Source organism: Mus caroli, unplaced genomic scaffold (assembly GCF_978045245.1).
Source record: "Mus caroli unplaced genomic scaffold, Mus_caroli_1 scaffold_10, whole genome shotgun sequence".
NCBI classification, from domain to species: Eukaryota; Metazoa; Chordata; class Mammalia; order Rodentia; family Muridae; genus Mus; species Mus caroli.
Window position 1 is genome coordinate 106,218,694 of NW_028227265.1, and position 21,118 is coordinate 106,239,811.

General features: G+C 40.0%; 1 protein-coding gene across 2 annotated transcripts in view; it reads right to left on the minus strand.

The window, feature by feature from the left end:
• Zmat4 (zinc finger matrin-type 4) overlaps positions 1–21,118 on the minus strand; it is a 393,512-nt gene that overhangs the window by 101,792 nt on the left and 270,602 nt on the right. The gene's annotated exons all lie outside the window — the stretch shown is intronic.

A 21,118-nucleotide genomic window follows, 5' to 3' on the forward strand; every position in this document is an offset into this window, starting at 1 on the left:
GTTGGGACTGTTTCAAAGCATTTTATTGGTTACTGCAATCACGTTCTCCCCTAAATAGCACTGGAGAACAGACATGAGTGAAAACAACTCACTAGTGAGACAGGAATAAAACAAGTAAACAAAACAAGTTTAAAAGGGAGAAAAGGTGAGCAGATAAACCTGGAGGACACATCTGTCCTAATAGACCTATAAAAGCCACAAAACGAGAGACAACAACACACTCTAGCAATATCCCAAAGCTATAGCATTTTAATACCTGAGATAAAGATAATAAAATAGCTGAAATGGCAGAAAAGGATTTTAGATTCCCACTCTTAAAATGCATCAATGGCCACAAAGATTCTGACAGAAGCAGATGAATGTAGAAACTAATGAAGGACCCAGACAAGCAAGTGAATGCAGTGGAGAGCTACAAAGTATTCCGTTACTTGGAGGAAGAATTTTAAAACATAAAAGAAGGGAATTCAGCAAGAAAATTGAATCTATAAAAAAAGACAAGAACGGAACTTTGGAATGAACAACCACTCAGAGAAGAGAATATAGGAGAATCATATATGGTCTCTGGCCCATAATTGTAAAGCCCAGGAAAGCATGGGATGGTATCTTTGAGTCCCTGAGAGTAAATAACTATCCACTAAAATTATAATAGCTAACCGAGTTATCTCTTAAATTGACCAAAAAATATGAACATTTCTAAGATAAGCTCACATGAAGCCAGCACTGCAGAAATACTTAAAGAAATATTACACACAGGAAAAAAGAAAAAATAGTCTTGTCCACAAGAGGACAAGAAAGAATATGTTTCTTGAAGAATTTGAATAGAGGAGAGCTAACACAGTATTCCAGAAAAGTATGACAAAATAGAAAAACAATAAACAAATGCTTATAGAATACAAAACCTCTCTCACTAATAATATTGAACTTATTACTCAACTTATTAATTACAAAGCACAGACTAACTGATTAGACTAAAATACAATATTCAGTTATATGTGGTCTCCAAGAAACAGACAGTCCCAGAATAAAAAAGAAAAATCAATGAGCCAAGCAATTGAAAGCTGCAAATAGGCTAACTTCAACTCAAGCAGCAGAGAAGGAGAAGGCTCTACACCTGATTGAGAACATGCAACAGCTGTGAATGTTCATGAGCCGAATGTTGAGGCTCCCAAATTTATAAAACAAACACAAAAGGCATCCAAAGTCAGATAGGTTTAGACTCAATAATAGGGAGGCTTCAATATCTTAGTCTCATTTTTACATAGTTTATCCTAAGTGAAAATCAAACGTTATTAAAAATACTGATATGCCATAAGAGACAAAATATTTAAACTTTGGTATAGTTTAATCAGTATTGCTGAGCAGGACATCACAAAGACAAAGCCCAGCAGCTTCTTAATGACTGGAGGCAGCAGGTACTTCAGGCAGGTATCTGAGTTCAGTTTAGGCTGCCACATGTTCAATTACGGGTAGCTGCAGTCTCTAACAATCTATAACGTTTTCTGAACATCCTATTTTGTTTTCTTCACAGTACACAAAAATAAGGCATAAAGTGAAAATTGTGTAGGGATGCTGTGTCTTTTAAGTCAGTGCCTCCCTGTGTAATCTAACCTGACTCAGAGCTCTGGGACTTCCCACCTCAGTCTCTGGAGTGCAGAGATGGCAGGCACACACTGCCATGCCCAGCAATAGAGTCAATGTATCATATACAATCTATCAGAATTAAAATAAAATGAAACATCACAATTACAAAATACTTTAATTGTTTGATTATACTTCCTTCTTCTAATATAAAAGAGGTGTGGTGATCCCCTCAGAACTCAGTGGAACCATAGAGTTTTATGGGTGCTAGAATTTTGGCTTCTGCCATGCGGTGACATTAAACAACATGGCAATGGAGTCACATGGCATTTGCCTTCTTCATGATATCATTAACAAATATGTTAGCCAAGTAACATGGTTGCTTCCATCTTGATGAGGTCCCCTAGTTTTCGGCTAAAGGTGAACTCGGACCTATGAACAGTGAGCCCATCCCTCTTCAAGGCATTCTAAGTCCCTGCAGAATCCTTCCTTTGGAAGATCAGAGCATGCGTCATTAGAGCCTTTTCCTTTAAAAGTCTCTTTAGGTAAGTAGGCTATTGTGAATATAAAAGGTGGTGGCGGCTAAGGGCTAGGCTGGTAGGCTCAAAATCGCAAAATAAAGAAACAGAGAAGGAACTGCAGGGCCTCAGCTCCTGAAGCCAAGTCCACAAGCAGCTTAGAGAAGAGCTAGAATCACACAGCCTGAGGTCTCAGGGCTGTGGAAGAATAACTTCCCAAGGAACATTACCAGGCCAATTCCAGGACAAGGAAAGAACTGAGTTGTTTGGCAATACATTTCCAGTTGTAGAATCAGGGAGCCAGCCTGATCCAAGACCAGGGATGAGAGAATAAATGTAATCCTGAAGTAGGAAGGCCGAGTCTCACCCAGAGCCAGTACATGGGCTGAAATAGCAGAGGAACATTTGTTAGCATAGCTAATGTGCCCTGCATTGATAGGAAGGGAGTTTATCGGCCAGATAAGCATGTGAGAGAGTTTGGAGATGTCATCTGTAAATTTGGGCTGGTGACAGGGAAAGTACAGAAATGAAGTGAGAGGCCTGAACAGAGCTAGAGAAGAGGCTTGACACTGGGAATAGCAGAGGATGTAGAAGAACTTCAGACCTGTCTCCATCTTGTTTGACAAAGCTGGTTATAACATTTAAGATATAGAAATCAAATATTTTAAATTTGGGCGAGCAGGGGTTATTATCCAATGAACACTTAGGCCAAATTTGAACTGAGAGCTAAACAAATGGATCTTTTACATTAGCCCCGAGACAGGCTAAAGATGTATCCTTTGGAATGGACAGTTTAATCACATGGTGGGTTTGGAAGAAAGTCAGGAATAAATGTCAGATACACTGCCCAAGATCCCTCTGGTAGGATTGACCAAAATTGTGCCTGGTACTTAGGAGCCAATGTCCCCCAGTTCATAGACTCCAGAAAAGTCAAAGGACAAAAGGACCTTATAAGAAACTCCTGGAGTCTTTGGACCAATGGTGAGGAACTCAGGATGTTCCCAACATGTGATGGGGTACCTCTGTGGAGATAAATGCAGACTGGCTTCTTTATCTGGAGATCAAATGAGTTCTGAGAAGGAAGAAGAGTAAGAGAAGAGGGGTTTACAAAATAAAAGGAGAATAAAAACAATTCCATTCCTTTCCCAGGAGGTCAACCTGGATTTATTCATAGTGCCAGTGAAGTCCTTAGACCTGAGGTTCTGTCCTTGGGACTTACCACTGTTCATCGATGCAGAGACCATGAGTTCCAGGGGTCTTACACCACGGCTGCTGACTTAATTAGTGGATGTAGTGAGCCTTGAGAGTATCTGTGCTCCCAAAGACACAGGTTCCAAGAATACAAAGAGATGATGAGAAAGTCAATACTGTCCCAGAAGAAGGGCTTGGAGGTGACAGCAAGGGCCCCAGAATTGTCCAGAGTTTTAGCACTAAAATGTTAGATTTCAGAGCACAGAGTAAAGAAACAGAAGATAAAAATAAGTCTACAATCTGATCTAACAGATGAGGTTGTTTATTAGCACAGCAAGAGGTATCCACCTTCCCCTGGGATGTACTTCGTGTGACAGGGAAGGAGCAATCGGGACATGTATAAGAATGAGCAAGGGACTTAGGTACAGGGAAGTTGAGAATGCTGTGGAAGGTGTGTGGATATTAAGACATTCTTGAGAAATTACAACCTCCTCTCAGAACTGCTTGCTCAAGCAAAACAGGCTATCTTGAGAATTTCCTGTCTTAACAAACTGTTCTCCCTGAGATAGAGATGTGGCTGACCAATAACAGTTGAGCAACTGTTAGCAAGAGAGTCTCGAGGGGACTCTGGTTTTCTGCCACCAGGGCATTCTGTCATAGTGTTGACCTAAGCATTTGCATTTCTTCTGTGGAAGTTAATGCCGCCCGTTTGTTGTTATTTGATGGAAGACAATATAACCATGTGTCCTTTTCTGACCTTCACTTTTAAAATGAAAACAGAGTCGAAGGGCAGTGTGCATTTGAACTTTTTTCTATTCTAGTCTCTGGGGATGGACCTGGGAAGGCAGACTGGGAAGGCTGGTCCCTATTGCTTCTTTTAGAATGTACTGGAATTCTGAAGCCACCAAGAAGTTCACATTCCACTCAAGTTAGTTTCAAATACATTCCAACAAAAACAAAACTTTTTCATGTTCATCTTGATAACTATATTCTCAAAGAGTATATGTAGAACATGAAATCAGATAGGTAGGCTGGATGGGGCTCAGACAGATGAGAAAACTGGTATCTTTTAAATATTTCCTTAGGTAATTGGGAACAATATGCCTCAAATATGGTTGCCTATTATAGTTTTCAGAGCTGTATGGATATAAGTGAGCATGGCCCGTTCTAACAGACAGGGCACTGTTCTTTCTGCAAGCCCTAGAAAATTCTTGCCTTTCCTTAGATCTCCTTTGGATGAGGAAAAAGGGAGAAGATAGCTTTTCTAGATAGGAGGCTCAACTTACCACAAGTTAGCAAGGTTTTGCTCCTTGTTTTGTCTTTATGTTGTTGTCATTGCTGCTGTTGTATTTTAGAAACATTATGTTTGTGTAAGAGGTAAAGAAAGAAAACATTTTAATATGATGCTAAAGCAAAGGTATTAGGATAGTCAAATACAGTCACTTCTCTAACCATTGTGGGGGTAGGTAGGTGGGAGGGATAGGTTATAAGATGCCCCAGTGGATTTTTGAAACTACATATTGTACCAAACCCTATATATTCTATCTATTCTCTGTAAGGACAACCCCAAATTTAGTGATTTTTGTATTTTAAGCATATATCACACATTAAAGTTTGAGGTGAAGAAAAAAGGCCTAGAATTTCTTCTCTATATACAATTTCTTTGATGGATCATTCTTGGTATAGATCTTTGCAAAACGGCCATGTGATTCTTTTACCCCTCTGTGAAGTTGAAAGTTTTTCCTTTTCAGTCGAAGTATTGTATGAAATTTCTTTGGCATACTTGAATTGCCTGCATTGCTATGTTTGTCCATTGGTACAATTATAAAGTGTCAAATAAGGGTTTCTTGAATACAAGCAACTTGGCGTCACAACAGTCAATATGGTAACACTGAGGGCCACTCAAGTGACTCCAGAGTGGGACAAAGGAATAATTCATGCCTTAGGACATATCTCAATCTCAGTGAAATATATATCCCAGATATAGGGCAAGACCTTCACTTACATCAGTACTACAGTGTCTGATCTACATCTGAGAAAAATAGGCCTGTCTGCTTAAACAGGAGACCAGACCTGTCTTAGTTAGGACTTTACTGCTGTGAACAGACACCATGACCAAGGCAACTCTTATATAAGGACAACATTTAATTAGGACTGGCTTCAAGGTTCAGAGGTTCAGTCCATCATCATCAAAGCAGGAACACAGTAACATTCACACAGACATGGTACAGGAATAGCTGAGAGTTCTACATCTTCATCTGAAGGCCACTAGGAGAAGACTGGCTTCCATGTGGTTAGGAGGAGGGTCTCATTGCCACACCCACAGTGACATATTTCCTCCAACAAAGTCACACCTACTCCAACAAGGCCATACCTCCTAATAGTGCCACTCCCTGGGCCAAGCATATTCAAACCACCACCAAACCTAAAAGCTGTACTTGGCAACTATGGAGTACTATCTTTATTCAAAAAAAAACACTTCCCACATATATAGTATGTTCTTCTATACCCTAACCACCATGTTTCCTGATAACATAGACTGGCAGACATGCTGCCATCAAAATCACAGGTTGGGGAAGTTATTCAGGATACACAAATGCTATCCTTGGAATTTTACTAGACAATCCTATAAAGGACTTAATTAGATTCTATTCCTATTTTTAAAATGTCATGTAAGATGTTGACTTCAACTGACCTCTTTCACAAAGCTTCCAGGTTCATCTTCCTTACGCAGAACTTTGATGTAACAAAAGGCTAGATTACAGTTACCTTATCCTTCTACAGGGTTCTGGTACATGGCTCAGCCAGTTGTATAATTAGATTCACCTTACTAAACAAAATTTATGACTTCATCTCTTAATGCTCTCCACTGTGTTATACAGTTATCACCTCCCTTACAAAGCACAATCCAAAAATATATGCTATCACCAAATAGCCATCTTATGTTCTGGGATCTTTGTTGTTTGTTAGGTCTTATCATGGTCCCTTCCATGGACCCTTCTCTGAGGCCCTCTCGTTATTGTCCTTTCTACCTTATCCCTTTGGTCAAATTGAAGCAGTTCAAAGAGACCTGTGCCTCCAACCCCCTAAAACTAGTTCAGATGACCTCTGAAATGGGGACTAATGGTCTATCCAACTCATCCCTCTTCTTGTCACTCTGAGATTTTTATTTCCCAAACCTCAGAACTAAAACACCTGGACAGAAGGCCTTTCTGCATTAACTAGCCTCTCTTTCCTCACCAACTCTAAGAAAACCTTAAAGAAATCTCACATCAGCTTAACATTCTTTGGACCAATCCAATTTTTTGTCGGCTGCAGCACCTTGGAATTAAAGAGACCTTGATCTCCTGACTACCACTGAAGATGTGATCTGTGCCCTCTTTCAGGAACAATCTTGCTTCCACACTGACAAACCCAAACTGGCTTGGGATGGGGCCCAAAGACACAAAAACCAGAGAAAAACTCCAGAGACAAACCTTACCTTTGGTCCTCTCCACTCTGGCTCTGCCCTCAATCCCTCATATTCTCCTACTTATATTATTATAGGATATATTATCCTCCTACTTGTTTTTTTAACCTCCACTTTAAATGTTTTGCTCCCTGGACCCCTTCTCTAAAATAACCAGACTTCCTCCGATGCCCATGCAGGAAGATCTCCATGGTAGTTCTCCTAGTAGCTCTCACATATAAGATGGCGTTTCTCAGCCCTAGGGTTATAACCCCTTTGGAAATATTTACATTAGGACTCTTAACAGCAAAATCACACTTACAATGTAGTAACAAGATAATTTCATGGTTGGGGTCACGACAACCTGAGGGATTGTATTAAAGGGTCTCAGCATTAAGGAAGGTTGAGACTCACTGCACAGCTCCATCAGTTCCTGATACATAAAAAGACTTTGGGGATACCGTGAAGGAGCTCTGACTGCAAGGGGCCTTCATCCTTTCACCACAGCCCTGATATAATTCTTTATACTTGCCCTCTACTTTTCTTTCTTTCTTTCTTTCTTTCTTTCTTTCTTTCTTTCTTTCTTTCTTTCTTTCTTTCTTTCTCTTTTTTTTTCTTTTTGGTTTTTGAGACAGGGTTTCTCTGTGTAGCCCTGGTTGTCCTGGCACTCACTTTGTAGACCAGGCTCGCCTCGAACTCAGAAATCCACCTGCCTCTGTCTCCCAAGTGCTGGGATTAAAGGCGTGTGCCACCATCGCCCGGCTTGTCCTCTATTTTTCTCCTGCTCCCTTCCTCTGGTGTGCCACAGACCCTGTTGCCTCTGACCACTTACTTTGGCACAGCACTCCTTGAAGTGGGATTAGTCACTGTAACCCAAAAACATCGTGACTTAGCATTCTTTAATCTCAATTGTACTGTCGTCCCAGGTTTTAATCACTGTGTCCCTTATGTCACCCCCTGTTAGGGGTGCTTTTCAATCTCTAACTTTTCAAAATGAAAACTTCTCCCCTTTTAATCTCTGCACAAGAAAGCTGGGCATCCTTCTTTAATAGAACTTATTTGCTTTTAAAAGTGGCCAATTCCACTTACTCATCCAGCTGCTGGGTCTGTACCCACTAATGTCCAGTGCTCCTGTCCTCTAATCACTAAAGATCCACATTCCCCTCAAGTGACATCTTTACATAATAACTGAGTCCTTCCCAGGTCCTATGGCTATTACAGAGCTCCTAAGATGTCTCTGTTTTCCCCAGCCTCTTACCTCCCTTCTCGTTCCACAATCCTGGACATGGAGCTATCGCCCTCCTCCAGTTTATCAACTCTATTGTCATCCTTCCTTTTCTTTCCCAGTTCAGTCCTGCCAAATACTCAGAACCCATTGAGACACTATAAAAATCCTCCCTTACCCTATATGGGAGCCCCTATCTACAGACACCCACATCCTCTCAAAGGCTCATCTCTCTGTTCTCTGTCTCTGTCTCTCTGTCTATCTCTGTATCTGTCTCTCTCTGTGTGTCTGTCTCATCTTTCTGTCTCCGTCTGTATCTCTGTCTCTCCTCCTTTTCCTCCTTTCTCCTCCCTCCCTCCTCCTTCCCCCCTCCTAATTCACCCTCTTCCTCCACCTGGACAACCTCTCACCTCCATTCTCTAACCAAGCCATCTTTTCAGCACTCTTAACAATTACTTTTCAATAGTTTCTCCAGGGTTCATGATGGCAGCCACAAGATCCATCACAAGTGATCAAGTTAAAACACTTCTCCTGCTACTTAAAAATAACCTGAACTATGCCTCCTTAGATCTTCAAGACAGAGCCTAGTCCCCACCACCACCACCTCCACCATCACCTCCACCATCCCCCTTCTGCAGGAAATAGGCAATGAGAGAATATGTTGCTCCCACTTCTTTTTTTTATCCATTCTTGAGGTCTGGAATGAAGGGTTATTGACCTAAACGTCTCAGGTGGCCTGAGAAGATCTGGAGAAAAAGTTGACTATTAACATCTACAGAAGCTTCTGATAAGGAGGTCCACACAGCACTGGTTTCTACAGTTCCAGACTGCAGGGGGACTCACCTGCTGATGGGACCTCCCATTTCCACAGTCCCTCCTTTGCATGCTATAAAAACCCAAGAGTCCTACCTCATACACTTATAGTCCCTCTTCCACAGAGAGAACATGGTCTTTAGCTGCTCTGAATAGGGGACACTTTTGCTTCTCTGGATCTCTGCCTCCTTCCCTTTATTACCACATCCCCTCATCAATCCCTGTCTAACACTTTACACATGCAAATTAATAATGTAATATTTGAAAAACCATGACCCTTTGTAAACAACCAGTGATCACTGTGCCTTGGGCTGGCATAGTGGGAACAAGCCAGTGGTCTCTTACAGATCATTATGAGACATTTCTTCAGTATGCAGCAAGTGCCAGATGTTGCTAAATGTTGAGAGTAGAGACAGGAAGTGAGTTCAAACTCAGAGCAGTGTGAAGGAAAAGTGATTGTCCTCCACTGTGATGAGTGCTACCACAGGACACACAGCAGGCAGCTGTGGAGCTATGTGAACAATGCTGAGCCTAGCAGGAAGTTCCCTAAAGGAGGAGAGCTACTCATCCAAAGACAGAACTAAAAGCAAAAGAGAATTCTGTCAAAACAGAAAGGGGCTACAGTTCCAGTCTTAAAACTTAACAACAGCAAAAAAAAAAAAAAAAAAAAAAAAATTGGATAAAAATTTCCAATTTTGGAGGCTCTGCCCTCAAGGGGATGGAAGGCAAGTTGGCTACTTCTTACATGTATGTTGTGTTATAACTTATTTCCACAATGACAGGATGACCAAGACTGATAAGCAAGCAAGGCTGACCCAAGAGTGATGGTTATAAAGCACACTGAGACTCCTGGGGATTCGAGCATCTCAGTAAGGATCATGTAAGGCGCTGTTCAGAGTTTCTAGATGGGAAGGTGATACAAAGGCAAATAGGAACCCAATCCTGGAAATCTGTCCAACACGGTTACGTGCAAGCCATGTCCCCAGAGCAGCCCTGCTCTTATGAAGGCTTTTTGAACCATAGTAACAATATAACAAGGTTTATATCGTATGATTCTCTCCGGTTGCCAAGTGGGAATTACATTAAAGTTGGAGCTCATTTAGGAGACTCTTGCATAGAGGAATGATGCGCTTAAGAGAATAGATTGAATTTGAAAGGGAAAAAAAGCCCGAAGTAATAAACTCTTATTCTATGGAGTAAAGGGGGAGAAAATCATTCAAAGTAATCAAGTACTGACTGACCAAATCGCCATTTGTAGCACCACTGAGGAAAGGAGGGGATTCCTCCTATAAATATCAGATTCTATGGACTGAGCCAAGAAACTCATGGGTGGAGCCTGGAGCACATGGTTATGTCAGAAGGAAAAAAAAATTATACAAACAAACAAACCGCGCTCAATAGAATGGCATAGAATAACACAGGTGCATAGGAGGACATAAGTGATTAAGAACAATTTCCTATGTCAAAATATCCAAATGATTTATTCAGAGGCACTCCCCTCAAAGGGATGGAAGGCAAGTCCCCACTCCTTTCATGTATGCTGTCTTATGACTTATGATTTATTCCCAAGAGCTCAGAATGACCAAGGCTAACAAAACGGGCAGAGAGACAGACAAGCAATGTAGACTTAACAGTGCCAGTCATATATTGATAGGCCATACACTTACATGACCAGAACAGCATTGCAGGTTTTGATCCAGTCTAATCATTAGGAAAATATCAACTATAACTGTGGAATTCTCTCCAAAAGAACTGAAGAGCATCATGAAGACTCTTGAGATTATAAATGTAGACGCGAGAAATACTAAAACAAATGAACCTATTAAGGCTGTCAAAGTCAAGAACAGTTGCAGCCAAGAAAACCTAATGTGACAAATGAATAAATGCCATCCAATATTCTCGATGGGATTCTGGGAACACAACAAAGCATTTGATTAAAAACTAAGGAAACCTGAACAAACCATGGAATCTGGCGAATAATACCACACCAATATTGGTTCATTAGTTGGGAACGGTGTAAGATAGGTTAGTGTCACAGTTTCTATAATCGATAATCATTCTAGAAGAAATATACGTGTTGAAAATATGTAAGAACTTGGGGTGGGGATGGAAACCGTGAGTCCTGAGGTGAAAGCAGATTAGCCATGTGAGGAGCCCTGTTTGATTCAGAGCAAAACACGATGTAGAGGACTTGTGTCCACCAAATAAGGGCTTTTATTTAGATAAATCTCTATCTAAATAAAGAAGAACACACTAGTCAGGAAAAAAAAAGGGTTGTGTCTAGTTATATTACTACCTAGGGGAGATAATTCTCTTTTTATCCATGAGTGGAGCATAGACCAGCTTAGGATAAAGAAACAAATAATTTTCAAACTAATAGCTGACTCCAAGATGGCTGGAATTCATCAAGTTTGACTATATGATCCCTAACCCTAGTTAGAGACTTCACCCATCAGCAGGGAGTTAAGTACATTTGAATGAATTGAACTGGACAGAGGCAGTTTATGTGAGAAAAATATCCATCTTCCATCAGGTATTCCATAGGCAGTGTTACATATACAGACACAAAGTAAGGCATAGAGACATGTGTATGTAACTACGCTGAAATACAATGGTCTTTAGTGGACACTGCCATCCTCATCTTATGATGAGTTAGTTACACTGAGACAGATGAGCGTCTCTCTATCACAAGCAACTCTCATAAAGAGTTGTTGTCACTGGAGAGCAGTATGGACAGTCCTCACTGGCTTAGTCTTGTTTTATACATTCTGGAAAAAATGCACCCTTTAAATGGAGTTTTAAACCCATGTTCATTAATTTAACTATTTGAGATGGTCACAGATGGGGCTTCCCCTTTACACGTGTTTTCTATTCTCCATGTCTGTTTTTTTTTTAATTTCTCTACTTTTTCCATGTCATTTTCATTTAACCCCTAGGCATTCTCTTTTAAACTCTTGTGCTATGCTTTGAATAATTTTTCTAAGCATTATTGTACATATATTTTACCTTTTTATTCACCTTGTAGTTAACATTGCATCACTTTGCATAAAACAGAAGGACCTTTTATTCTCATATTCATTATGAAATAGACTTCACTTAATTTTACATATACTTAGTTATATTTATTGATAGTATTATTTATTGATAGTAATATAACTGATATCAATGAATATATTTATTTAACACATTTAATTACAGTTATCAATTTTATTTAAATTATTGAAGGCAAAGAGGGATATTTTATGATGATAACATTGCCCAATCTATCAATAAGTTCTTACACGTGTAAGCACAGATGCACCTAACAACAGATACAAGCTTGAAAGGAGTACTTGGTTAGATGCTTAGCCATTCCATTTTCTTAGGATAGAATACTAAACAAATGATCAACATGAAAATCAAAGACTCAACGTTGTAAACAAGGAACCCCAAAAGACAGGCACAAAAGCCCAAACTCAATGGCAGTGGAACACATCTGTAAGTGTACATGGACTGGTTTTGGGGCTAGATCATGTATTTATCCATAGACCATGCCCTAATGACCTTAAAAGGATTAAAGAAAGCCAGACAGGAATGTTTTCTGACCATAATGGAAGAAAATTGGAAATCAGTAACTGAAAGAAACTATAGAAACTCACAAATGTGCCCAAACTAAAGCGTATACCTTTAAGTAGTCAAAAATATGAAATTAAAGCGGTTAACAAAACATGGTAATACAACCAAAAAAGACAATACAGGAGCTGACAAGAAACACAGAGCAGCAAGGCATCAGTGAGTGAAAAATGGAGCTGAAAACACGGAGATTTTAGACATGCAAAATCCTAAAACCAAAAAACAAACATTTCATGTTGAGAAACCAGAACTGGAAGAAATGAAACTCAGCCCAAAAGAAAAGGAGACGTCACAAATCGTCATACACAAGAGAGGAGCATCAGGAAGGACCATGCATGAACCAGAGGACCAGGAAGGAACACGGTGAGCTCAGGCCCACAGCCCAACACAAAAGGAAAGCCAGCAAAGCCAGACCTGACACTCAAAACACATCGTCGGAATAGATGCCTAACCAGCACGCATGATGGACTAGTAAGTCTGGATACTACATGAAGAAACGTCCGTTGCCATCTGACTGGTGAATGCCAATTGATTACAAACCATTCCTCCTACAGGCAGAAGAAGGAAGCTGCCTAGCTCACACAAGATTGGATTATGTGAGGCAAAGATGCCTCTTCCAGAGGCTAATATCTGTAATTTCAAAGTCACAATTATTATTACCACTATTTTCTTTTTTACTTATTCAGTTATTTTAAAGAAGACTAGTTAACTCTTGGTGAGGAAATGTGCTTTAAATATCATATAGACCTGCACCCAGTATCTGTGCCTACTGGCAAAAATCACAAAGCCATGGCTCTCCTCTGATACAGAGACTGGCTTCTAACTACATATGTAACTTATCATGCCAAGCCCTGTTCTGACCACAGGAGTTGCCCCTGGCCTCCTATCTAGGGTGATCCATCCCACAGTTGAGGGAGCTCATGTTGTGGAAGACCCCCTTGGCACACAGTATTGTCAAAGAATCCTCTCAGTAAATCTGACAGATGTGAGCATCATCAGTTGTCTGTCTTTATGCCTAGCAGGGCTGGACATCACTCAAACTTACCCAACACCCATATTAGCTAGATACTAAATCAAAACAAAGAATTGACAGGACCTGGAAAGATTATTCCTTACAAATGTAGAAACAAAAGCTTTAGAAAAATATCAGCAGTGTGGACCCACAAATGATAAACATGATGATGAACTAAGAGCAATATCACATTTGATAATACAATTTGATTTAACATATATAAATTAATTGACGTAACTGCTATAAAAATAAACAGGAAAAATCACAGGATTGCCTGAGCGGGAAAGGAAAGGAATATGAGAAGTCTCTAAAGCCTTTCATGCTTTAAGATTCAACAAACTACAAAGAGATAAAAAGCTGCACAGTTAATATTAATAGGAACAACAAAGAGATTTCCCCCCAAGGTCCAGAATGAAAGTGTGTCTATTCTTGCTAGTTCTTTTCAACATAGCACTGAAGGTTCCAGCCAAGGGCAATTCAATGAAAATTAAGAAAAAATTATATTGGTAAAATTCCCTTTCTGCACATAGCAAATTCTGGTATTTTGCTATATATAAAAATCCCATGGAATGCTCTCTTCTCTCTTCTCCTCTTCAAGCCCCTCCTCCAACTCCTCATCTCTCTGCAAATCAATGAATTTCACAATGTTTCCAGATATCGTTCTATAAAACTCAATTATATTTCTATTCCTTTATAATGAAAACTTGAAACTAAATTTGAGAAAAAAATTTTTTTTCTTTTAACATTTTTTTAACATTTTACTTTTAACATTTTTACTTTTTACATTTTAACTTTAAAAAACAGCATATTAGGAATAAGTTCACCCAAACAAGTGGAAGGCTTGCACATTAGCCACTATAAGACATAACTGAAAGGTAGGCCAACAGGATGGGTAAAAGTGCTTTCTAAGTTCAATGGCTGGAACTGCATAATTGTGAGAAAAAAAGAATGGACTCCATAGTTACTGTAGAGCAATGGAATGGAGCTGGTGGTTTAGAAGTAGTGCCATAGGTTTATGCAGAATTTATTCCCAATAAAGCAATAGCATCCTATACAGAAGTAGTCTGTCCAACAAGTGGAAGTGGTACAATTATCTAGATACAAGAATAAAATTGCACTTTCCTCACGTCATGAAGATATTTCAAATATCCCAACTTAAGAGCTAAAATGATAAGCAACTAAATGATAAATGCTATAATGGTTGTGATAATGAAATTAGACAATGCTTCTGTAGCTATGAAACAAAAATGTAAACAGCAAAAGGATATAAACATAAAATAAACATAGAACTTAATCAAAACGGAAACTTCCTACTCCCCAGATAGACTGTGTTAAGACACTGAGAACAGATCAAGAAGAGCAAGAAGAAAATGATGACTGACAAGAAACTGTGACCCTAGAAGGAAGGCAATGGGGGCTGAGTTTGAGGCCAAGTGGGAATCCATCTGCTGTTGCATTAACCACAGCACCCAGGAGATGGACCAGGTCTCAATGCCCATCCACAGGGGAGCAGAGAATGAAAACAGGGCACTTGTGCATGAGGACATGTTATTCAGCTGTAAAGAAATATGAAATCTGTAGGAAAATGTATAAAACGGAGAAACATCATTTTACAGAAGTGATTTAGAGTCAGACAAACATCACATGTTCTCTCATGTGCAGATCCTATAAGACTAAATTTATTGACTGAAACTATCTTTATTATACCTTTATTCATGAAGACTATTTTTTTAGTTGACTGGTTTATTTATTTATTTATTACCTTTTTAATATTTTACATAGACTTGCTTGCTTCTGGAATTTTTTAAAACAATAAAACATTGGCTTCAATTTACATTGTTTCTGCTCTCTATAAATGTTCAGTCTTTCTTTTCCTATGGCTGCTTTCAAAATTCTCTCTCTGGCCTTTTCAGCAGTAAGACTGTGATTCCTGGGATGGTGTGCATGTGTGTAAATTACACACATGTGTGTACACATGTGCATGCCTGTGTGTGCATGTGAGTGCTTGTGCATGCATACATATGTGTGTGTGCATACATGTACATGCATGCATATTTATGTTCATGTGTGCAGTCCCATGTATGTGTTTGCTTTTCTCAGTGCTTATGAGCTTCTCAGGCATATGTCTTTGTTTCTTTTACTTATGGAGATCTTTTGATATTGTGATTCCATGATGGGCATTTTTTAAACCAAATCTGCAAGTTTCATGGCTTTTTTTGTTCTTTTCTCAACTCAATTTATGTTATAGACTCTCCAATAATTTTTAACTTTTATCTTTACATCCAAAGTTTTCATGCGGCTCTTTTAGTTTCTGTGTGTGTGTGTGTGTCTGCATGTGTGTATTGCAACAAGAGTGAGGTGACTAGGAACAAAGAAGAAAAGAGAATCACACTAGGAAAAGCTGAGAGTGGGTGAGTGGGCTGCTCTGATAGACGCTCAACAGCAGCCTGAAAACACAGTTATTAGAGTTGAGCAAGGAGCCATGCTAGTTAAAGTCTGTAGGGGATCTCTGCAGAGGAGTAGTCTCAAGCCAGCCAGCCAGCAGGAAGAAGCTGTTGATACTTCCTGAAAACGCTGTCAGTATCAGTACTCGGACCGAGGTCCTTGATATGACCGTTTCCACAATACACACTCATAATTTCATCTCCTGTGTCTGTCTACTTGTCTGTCTTTGTGTATCTGTTTGTCTGTTTACCTGGTTGTTTGTGTGTCTGTTTGTGTATATGTCTGTTCCTCTGTGTGAGTATGTCTGTTTGTATGTATCAGTGTTTGCGTCTCTGCCTGTGTCTGTTTGTCGGTGTTTCTTTCTCTCTGTGCATGTGTGTGTGTGTGTCTGTATGCCTGTATGTGTGTCTCTCTGTGTCTATTTGTGTTTCTGTTTGTATATCTGTGTATCTCTCTGTGTCTCTACCTCTCTGTCTCTCTGTCTCTGCCTCTCTGTGTGTCTCTGTGTGTCTCTACCTCTCTACCTCTGTGTCTCTGTCTCTGTCTCTGTGTCTCTCTGTGTCTCTCTGTCTGTCTCTCTCTCTCTCTCTCTCTCTCTGTGTGTGTGTGTGTGTGTGTGTGTGTGTGTGGCTGAGAACTGAACTCTGGGCTGAACAAGTTGGTAAGCACTCTACCACCAATTCCGCACTCTCAGCTCTCCTGGATGCTTTTCTATTTCCTAATTCAGACAGACATTTTATTTTATATCCTCAAGTAGGAACAAAATCACTACTTTCCTGGCCCAGCTCAGCATTTGTCTCTTTTCTCTTGAGTACCAATCACAGTTTCAATTTTCCTCATTGTCATGTTTATTAATTTAGAATCCTATCTGGGTGGAGTGAATAAAGTTCTATGTAAACTGGACTCTATCCGCTCCTCGGGAGTATTTCTTATAAAGCAGGCAATGGACTTGGATGAGCTCAAACCCCAGTCTCTGTCGGGTGACGAGGGTTGAGGGCACATGGAAGAGACAAAAGCTGAAATTTCCTCTCAGTACAATGCTGCTTAGCAAGGCTTCTTGGTGTTGACCTTTTGGACGAGTCATTCAAAGTCAGGGTCAAGTACAGGCAGAAGACACACAATAAGTTTGGGAGATCCCCTCTGAATCCTGAGTATTTCCTGTCTCCTGTTTTTCTTTCAGATGTCTTTATACCAATTATTCCTCTTGGAGTTTCTTCTTATCTTTTTCTTTCATTTATTAAATAGCAATTCAGCTTCCATCATAATGAATACACTGCCTGACGCAGCTTGCACCTCTTGGTTCCCATCAGAGTTTCAGAGAGGCTGCTGGGTGTCAATGAATTAATCCTGAGAGGAAGGGAAGCATACAAGTCATGAGACACTCGATTCTGCTTCGCAGTTGTTCATTTCCCTCCAGTTCTGCCTGGTTTGGAATTACTCTTCATTGCCTTCATGCAGGTGATCTTTTACTTCTTCCTGAGTCTGTAGATACTATCAGCACGAGGGCTCATTTGGTAGGGGTTATTCCAGTATCAGCAGCCATGGTCCCCATGATTGTCCTACAGTGATGGTGAACTCCACTCACATGGTGACCACACTCAGAGACAATGAGTGACAGGAATAATCTGTGATCCACATTTGCATATGGGTTCATGTGTATGCACAATAGACTGCAAAGGCAGTTGACTTACCAGTCTTACTGGAGTATGCTTACACCTGGGGCCTAAAGACAGATGAGTTAAAGAATGCGTGCCTAGCCCTAAGGGGCAGGATTATACTGAAAAGGAGATACAGCAAAAGGTGTCTCCTCTGATTGTTACTACTACTTGTTCTCAGAGACAGGACTGAACCCCAGGCCAGACCACTGCGTGTGCTCCCTTGAACCCCATTCATTCGCTGAGATTTTTTGAAATCAAAGTTTTTAAGAAGAGGGGGTGCTTTTCCTCCCCCATAGAACCGCATAAGAAATCAAGATTCTTATTTACAAAACACAAGTGCTCACCCGCTCATTCCAACTCATTTAGCAGCGTGCCAGCTGGTGTCTGTAAAAAGCTGTGCTACCACCTCACTGGTCCATTAGCTATTTCAGTAAATGCATCGTTATTTGTCATCCTTTATAAAAATAGACTCCGAATCTCAGTTACTGCAAATCTCTGTTCATCGTTTAGGTCTCCAGATCCACCTGGATAATGTTGGCATCACGGTCACCTTCCAAACAAAGATCTGGTGAGGCAAATATTATTCCTATTGCTAAGAAACTAGCAATTTTCTTATTTCTAGAGAAGAATATAGTTGTGCTGATGTAAATTTTTAAGTTAAACTGGATTTGCTAGACTCCCTGGAGAAGTAAAACCAAGTCATGGGGGTTCCGAAATATTTAAATCACATTAGCATATATACTCTGGCTGCTTAGAAGTTGGCAGAGCTCAAGGATCATGCCTGGAGCACTAACTAGTACATCTCCACTGCTGAACAGGATCAACAACACAGCAGCACTGAAAATGTAAGTGTTCAGTGAATAACGAACATCATTCTTTCAGGTGACTCATAACAAAGAAATACGGTGTTAGATTCCCCAGTGTTTGAAGCAGCACTGTTGGTCCAGGACACACAGCCACATGAGGGATCCAGGCCAAGTCTATCACCATACTTCTCTCCTAACTACTACTGCTAGCCACTACCTTGAGAGGGAAAATTCATGAAATGATAATTACCAGTAGGTGAATATATTTGACAAAAAAAAAAAAAGATGTAGATCATGAAATCATCAATTGACTATGTATCTCTCTCTCTCTCCCTCCCTCCCTCCCTCCCACCTCTGTTCCTCATCATGAGCAAACATACTGGAGAGCTTTTGGTACCATCTTCAAGGATGTACGTTTTAAGAGCACTTGTCACATAATTTCACTTGCCACAGAAACCACAGTGTTGCAGACTCATTGGGAGAAGAAGTAAGTCTGCTTTATAAGGGAGAGCAATGCCATCTTTATGCTCTGGGCTTTGTCATGGTACTTATTACATGGTGAATACTCGCTCACTAAGTATTAAGCAAAATAATATAGTTAATGAGCATCTCAAGAGGTATGCTGTACTTGGAGAAAAATCTGTTTATTTACTTATTTATTCTTCTGTCATACAACACATCCTGTTCACAGTTTCTCCTGCCTCCATTACTCCCAGTTCCCCTTGTCACTTTGAGCAAATCTTATCTTTGTTTCTTATACCACAATGGATGTTATCGAATCTCACCTACTGTGCCCATCTGCAGAAAATTTAACATAAAAGATACTGAAGATTATTTTCTGCATAAACTTAAAGTTATAATTTTATACACAAACAGAATAGCTTCTTATTTGTTCAAGGATAGGTTTCGCTCTCAGTTTTAATGTTTCTATAGCTCTTATTTTGTCACAAAGCATGCCACTGACAGCCACAATGACTTAAGAGTCAAACATGACAGTTATATCCTTCCATAACCTTAGGAAAATATTGTACTGCATTTCTGCAAAATACCATCCTAGATCTTAACCTTAAAACAAACAATGGGGGCCTCCAGGCAGTACCAGTGAACATCTTGGAGCTGTGAATAAGGAAGAATAACTGTTCAGCAGCTTTATGTCATATTTACAACTTCCCCCATGTGGCCCCAGCTGGCCCCTAAAGGGAGTCACATGGCTGGGGACACATTTGTGTAATTTTTTGCTGCTTTTTGCGTTTTCTTGGTCAACTCACAAAAATAAGATGCTCTCCAGATCAGTTCAGGGCTGTTTATGATGCAACATCTGCATCTAAAACTAGGAATCTCGTAGTTTCCAGTTCCTGTTTAATTAGTTTGTGGATACTTGGCGGCAGATGTGCCAAACTGAAGCAATTTTAAAATTCACGCTCGTCTTTTTCTGGGACTTAAGTCAGTGAAGAGGACGAGTTAACCACACCTTTTTTAGACAGCAATACGTTGATCACCATCATTAGGAAAAATAATGGGCAAAACCTGCCCCAGATAAGAGGAGCATTGGCCCACGGCGTGTAAATAGGCCACTGTGACTGTGCATCAAGCAGATTTCTTGCTGGATTTGAGGCTGAACAGAAATCTTAAGTTATTACTCATGCTCCTCATTAAATCTTTTCTTCCTGTAGGTTTAGAGAATCCAACTCTCTGGCTCATTTTCATGAAGATGGGATGGGGCACACAAAGTGCACATGAAGATGGGATGGGGCACACAAAGTGCACATGAAGGAACACATCTTCTTCCTCCTTTGTACCACACCTCAGTACCCTGCAGACCCTCAGTGGAGTTATAGATCCATCCGATCTGGGTCTCCTGGCCTTTGGAATCTCCTGACCCCAACTGAGCAAACTCACTGCTGGGTAGTCCTAATATATAGATGATACAGATCAGCTTGTGACTAAGGGCATGACCGTAGTGGGCAGAAAGGGTCCATCTTTGCCTGACAAACAACTTGTCAAGGTTCTCCACAGTTTTCCTACCCTGATTTCATCTAGATGGCCTGCCCATCTTCACTCCTAGTGATGCTCCGCACGCCCCATCTCCCTGCCCCTTCACTTGTGTTCATCTCTGCTCTAAAAGACCTCATCGCCAACTTCTATATTCCTGGTGCTCATCTCAGATGGCAAGTAATCATTTTCTCTTTTTAAAATTCCAAAACCATTCTGATTAAGGTCTTTTAAACTTTTGTTTCCTTTATCTTGCATTCTATTTCAATAATGGTGTCAGGTTTTGTTTTGTGTTTCCTTTCTACACTTTAAATCTTTTCAGATTAAAGAATGGGTCATAAACAATCTAGTATTCCCTTATAACATTAGGCACAACTTTTTTGCCCATAATAGAGACTTAGTAAGTTTGAATGAACAAATGAATGAATGCATGCATGAATGAATGAAGGAAATTATCTCTTCTACATCATAATATTTTCCTACCTCATTTCTACCAACAATTATGACAGGATGTAAGATGTTTAAATAGCTTAATTGTCTAACCCAGAAGGTGGGCTCTGAAGATCAGAGGAAGCCTACATGCTGCAGCTAAGGTGTCAAAACACATTAAAAATAATAATGCAAAAATAACCAGGTGTAATCTAAGCTAAGTATTTGCTTCAGCACTTCTACTATTCAATTTAGAATTGCGTTCTATAATTATCCTATCCGCCTAAAGGTCCCATTTTCTGCTGATGCTTAACTAGTTAAACTGCACACTACTCTCACAGATAGAAAATATTAGTATAAGGGAGAAACCAGTGTATTTGTTCTAATTGAT